Source organism: Schistocerca serialis, chromosome 3, assembly GCF_023864345.2.
Source record: "Schistocerca serialis cubense isolate TAMUIC-IGC-003099 chromosome 3, iqSchSeri2.2, whole genome shotgun sequence".
In the NCBI taxonomy this organism is placed as follows: domain Eukaryota; kingdom Metazoa; phylum Arthropoda; class Insecta; order Orthoptera; family Acrididae; genus Schistocerca; species Schistocerca serialis.
The window spans coordinates 800,888,389-800,894,388 of record NC_064640.1 but is presented as its reverse complement, the minus strand read 5'-3'; positions in this window follow the sequence as shown (position 1 = coordinate 800,894,388).

Sequence of the window (6,000 nt, the reverse complement as noted above, 5' to 3'; positions counted from 1 at the left end):
GACACATAATTTTCTTTTCAAGTTCATGGTAATATTTTTTTTATATAATAAGTTGTTGTGGTGCACCACTTTAATTACTTAGACATTAAGATGTGATTATATATTTCCCTTATCTGCATTGTTGTTTTTACTGTAATATTTTTTCTGCTTGAGCTATGTCATCTTTAGATATAAGTTATTGCATTTGCTGTTGCTGTTTGCCAGGCATAGTGCTACTAAATTTCACATTACATTACTCTGTTAAGCCAGTTTTACAACTGATTTTTTTTTGTTGCTGCTCATTGGCTCATATTAGTTGTAATTTTGCATTTTATCTGTTAATTTAGATTTACTGCTGCTTGCTTTGCACTCTGCATTTTTTTTGTCATTGCTATTTGGGTTAATTGTTTTATGTGCTGCTGCATTGCCTCGTCCCTTAGTTTAGCATCTGAGCTCAGTAGATTTAAGTTAGCTTAAGAGGGGGTAGACTATATAAGAAACTAACTATGATGAATTTATAAGAAATGCATTGAGAAGCTATCAGAAAATGGTCTGGAAAAAAAAAGGATACTGTACAGTGGAGAAAAACTATTGACAGAGGATGTGAACAGAATACAGAAAGCAGGCTTAGATAGGACCTTTTGGGAATAATGATGAACGAAGGGAGATCTCCATGCCAAATACTGCAGTAAAACGAACCCTGTCCTTTCCTTTTGTGTTATCCCACTATGTGTTTGTGTACCCTTGTTTAGTTGTTTTCTTCCTGTCTCTGTGTAGTTTCATAGAATTTTTTCTTCTTTTAATATTAAGCTACATTCACTATGATGAGGAATACTGTTATCCTCGAATATAATTGGCATTAATAATATGTTATTTACTTTGTAAAGATGCTTAGACATTATTTATTCTGTTTTGTTTTAATGCTCATGTGTGAAGTTGATGTTTCGCAAGTTATTCTGATCTTTTATGTATTTACTTATGTCATAATTCTTGTAACACTGATGTATATGTTTATTTCTATTCTTTTGTAAAGCCTGTGTTACTACAAATGTTATCTGTATTATTATGTTTTTAGTGATGTATTTTGTACCTTTGTAATTGTATTTTCATGTTGTAAATTTATAAAATTGTAATTGACACCAGTTCATCTTATTATTAACTTGTAAGTTACATTTCACTGCACACGTTTCTGTTGGTCATAGTATATGGACAATATGTGAGAAGTAGGGACTGTTAGTGTTTGCACGTGTGTTAATAATTCAGCAAGGGACTGGATAACAACAGCATTGCTCGTTCTAAGGACAATTCCAAAAAACTTTGTGAGTGCACAAGTGGTGGTTTATGGACTTGCTATATTCTCCGCAAGACTCTTCGATGGTGAATGTGCACCTGCACAATCGCAACAGATGGCTGCTGGCCATCTCTACAAGGACTACAGTGGGTCTGCACCTCTGGTGGCCCACCAATACCATCATCTCTACAAGGACTACAGTGGGTCTGCACCTCTGGTGGCCCACCAATATCGTAATCTCTACCAGGACTACGGTGGGTCTGCTCTGTGATGACCTACCTACCAATATTCATCAAAACTTCGACTGACTCTGCAGTGGGTTTTCTTTGTTGTGGCCCATTACCTGTCAGCATGTCGAGAGTCAGCACTGTCTTTCCGTTGGAAGGACAACACTACTTCTTCAAGACAGCATGGAAATCCACTACTTCTGTGTGCATTTTCTTTTACTGCTCAGACTTTGAGAAAAACACTGCTATTTTACTGTGATGAATCAGGACTATCTTTATAGATTGTGAGAAAATTTTAGCTTTTGACCAACATTGTATCAATAAGTGTGTGCATTTGATATCTTTGTTATTGTAATTATGAAAAATTTTTTCAAATCTGTATTGGCCACTGCCCAATCCAATTTGTAAAATTTTTTGTGGGGAGCATGGGGGCTATGTAAGTAGGCTGTTTAAGTTTTTTTATTGGTAACGCCAACTCTGTATGAAAATCACTGGCTGTGCTGTGTGCAGTCTGTGGCTAGTTTTGCATTGTTGTCTGCCATTGTAGTGTTGGGCAGCGGCAGCTGGATGTGAACAGCGCGTAGCGTTGGGCAGTTGGAGGTGAGCCGCCAGCAGTGGTGGATGTGGGGAGAGAGATGGCGGAGTTTTGAAATTTGTCATGAACTGCTATATTTATATATGATGATATCAAGGTAAATACATTGTTTGTTCTCTATTAATATCTTTCATTTGCTAACTATCCCTATCAGTAGTTAGTGCCTCCCATAGTTTGAATCTTTTATTTAGCTGGCAGTAGTGGCGCTCGCTGTATTGCAGTAGCTTGAGCAGCGAAGATTTTTGTGAGGTAAGCGATTTGTGAAAGGTATAGTTTAATGTTAGTCAGGGCCATTCTTTAGTAGGGAATTTTGAAAGTCAGATTGCGTTGCGCTAAAAACATTGTGTGTCAGTTTAAGCACAGTCATGTATAATTGTTAAAAAGGGGAAGTTTCAATTACAATATTCCCTTAATTTTGTCCCTCCACACCAAGAAAATAACATGTAATTATGCATGTGATTCCACAGTGTATCATAATTATTCTACAAACAACTGTTCAGAAGTTTTTAAAAATGGAGAAATGTGTTACTGATAACGAATAAGTTTGAAGAACACATCTGAAAGAAGGGCTTTTAGAGCTGTGTTATAATTCCATCACATAGTACTTGGTTGAGTGAATTAAGCGAACGTTTTATGGATGAGAACGCACAATGATATGAATGTGATGTCAGAATTCAAAACAGTCAACGCAGATGTGTAGATATATATGTTATTGTACGTGAATTAAAGTAAGCTGAAATACACGGAGATTTTAAAATTCTCCTAACTTCCAGTACCAGCAGGGATCAGTGCTGAGATTCGGCCCATAGCTGCATTTGCCACACCCATAACGGGGTACTTTGTGTGGTAGTAGTTGCAGTGGATCTCGTATAAGTAACGATTGACAAGCAGAGGATTTAGACATTGTGATTTCTTCAGTATTTATTATATTTTTCCTACATGTTTGAGAAAGGTTGAAATAAATATGAGTACTGGCCGAAAGTTAGTCACTCCTAGGGGAATCCACACTGATACAGTATAACCCACCTCCCCTAGCCATAAAATGGCATCAATTAGACTGGGAAAAGAGTCCATAAGTTTATTCGCGTATGTCTAGAGTTTCGCTCTACCAAAAATCATGTTCAGCAGTTTTGGTACACAACATAAATGACGCAGTAAATGGCAGGATTACCGATATTATTAGTATCATTAGTAGGGAAAGAAACATAAATGAATTTGTAAGAGAGACACTGGGAGCCGTCGATATGTCTTTGTTATTTTTTGTTCATTTGGTTGTTTATTTTGCACATAATTAGAATCGCGCATCATTCAGTGTTAGTCCGTTGTGTATTTTACATCCTTATAGGATGTAAATTGAATTTTATAAGTGATAAAACGTAGGTGATCGCGTAACTTCTGTGCCTTTATATAACCAAAACGATTACTTTTGAGCCAACTACAGTTTACATGCACAAACAATATATAATTATTGTTGCTATTTTTTACTCAATACAACGTTCTTCATCATGATCATTGGCAAGAGTTTCCTTTTATTACTGACAAACGTGGAAGTTGTTTATGAAAAGTAGAAACAAGTTCCACGAAGTATTGGTTCAAATGGCTCTGAGCGCAATGGGATTTAACTTCTGAGGTCATCAGTCCCCTAGAACTTAGAACTACTTAAGCCTAACTAAGCTAAGGACATCACACACATCCATGCCCGAGGCAGGATTCGAACCTGCGACCGTAGCGGTGGTGCGGTTCCAGACTGTAGCGCCTAGAACAGCTTGGCCAGTCTGGGCGGCGACGAAGAATTGAAGCGATGTTTGATGTAATTCTGTTTTGTGGGTTTTTTGTTTTACCTTTTTGTTGCGTAAGTTGCGTTGGCTTGTGCTATATGAAAAATCTGTAATGTTATCATTATTTTTACCGCAGCATTCCTCTATTTCACTTTACAAATCAACAATTTTCGAAAAAAAACGGAATTAAACATCGACAAGTTCAGTTTTGCTATAAATACTGTTTCTTTTTGATTAACAGACAGGAGGATAACTTTATAAAACAAAAATGTTCCATAGGATTCACGGCCCTTTATATATTCTCACTCAGTTTGTAAATGGTTCACCGCTTCCGGTTTTTAGCGGAAGACACTGATCGTCGTATACGTAAAACATCGACAAGTTCAGTTTTGCTATAAATGGTTCAAATGGCTCTGAGCACTATGGGACTTAACATCTGTGGTCATCAGTCCCCTAGAACTTAGAACTACTTAAACCTAACTAACCTAAAGACATCACACACATCCATGCCCGAGGCAGGATTCGAACCTGCGACCGTAGGAGTCGCGCGGTTCCGGACTGCGCGCCTAGAACCGCTAGACCACCGCGGCCGGCCTTTGCTATAAATACTGCTTCTTTTTGATTAACAGACAGGAGGATAACTTTGTACAACAAAAATGTTCCGTAGGTTTCGCGGTCCTTTATATATTCTCACTCAGTTTCTAAATGGTTCACCGCTTCCGGTTGTTAGGGGAAGACACTGATTGTCGTACACGTAAAGAAAGCGACAGTTGGAGTGACGCCCAGTGGATATGCAACACACCTAACATATAGATAACACAGGTACGACCTTAGCTGACCAAAGCTGCTAGGAAAACTAGCGTAGTCTGCGCTTACTTATGGTAGACTATGGTAGCCTATGGTAGTTTCACAACTCTACGTATGCCACATTGAGCTGAGGCCATTCATTTATGATTAGATCCTGCAGAGTTACCAAATAACGAGGTTACCGACTACTACATTTCTCCTTCTTTGGAATTAATTTCGGGTAATTTAACAGGCCAGTCGAGGTGTAACATGGTGCAAGGGTGTTCGACAAACCAAAACCGTTTGTGTGCAGACCTTTGAACGGGTATGTTGTCATCTTCGACTATGAAGGTACCCACATCATACTCATCATGAAAATGTGGAAGAAATGGCAACTTTTACTCACCGAAAACGTTGAAATAAGCGCCCTGATTCACTTTCAAGGTAGCCCGGATGGATATCCATTGGTAGAACGTGACACTCTTCTCCGGATCTTTTACGAGCACTGTTTTGCACCATGTTACATGTCAACTAGTGGCATTCCATTCCTCGTAGACATGTGGGACAATCTGCATTGATACTCCAAAAGATCGGGCAACTTCCCTGTCGAGGTAGACTACAGTTTCTTTCAAATATTGTCACCTCTCCGCGTGGACTATATTACCCCGTCTATTCAGTATAAGAAATTGGCACGTACACGTCACTTCAGCCATGCCTTACTTCAGCGGCGGACGGTCACATGATCCCCTGCTACCATTTCTATACCGTCTGCAGAGCTACAAAAGGATCATTGTGCTCTTTTAAGGAGTGGCTAATATTATCAGCTGCTGGCTTACTGCTGCAGTAAAAGTAACAATAAATTTCTCTTCATCGTGACAAGAAGTTTTCTGTTCATCTAATGGCAAATCTTGTACATTTCTAAGTGCATAAATCCAGCATTATTAGCAAAGTAAATGTTTTAGAAACGCTAAAAGTGGTGTCTTACTTGACATGTCTAGGTAATTTTTTTCCTTCGTGGGAATGCCTTCTTATGATGTCGTTTCTTAGTTGCTGCACTTATTTTAACAACGATTATCGGCTTCGCTCTTTACAGAACATCTTCATATCAGTCGGAGTTTGAGAGACATTGTAATAATTGAGTAGTCGCAGATTACCTCCACCTGATAGTATGTCAAGCTTTCAGAATGCATTGTCGGATACCATGTATTCCTATCACATGTAATGTAAAAACCAATACAGAAAGAAATCAGTTCTTGTTATCTATTATTTTAAAATTATGAGTCTTGTTGACGGTAAGTTCTGTGTGTCTTGTAAAAAATTATATTTGAATGTTCTTCAGTTGTA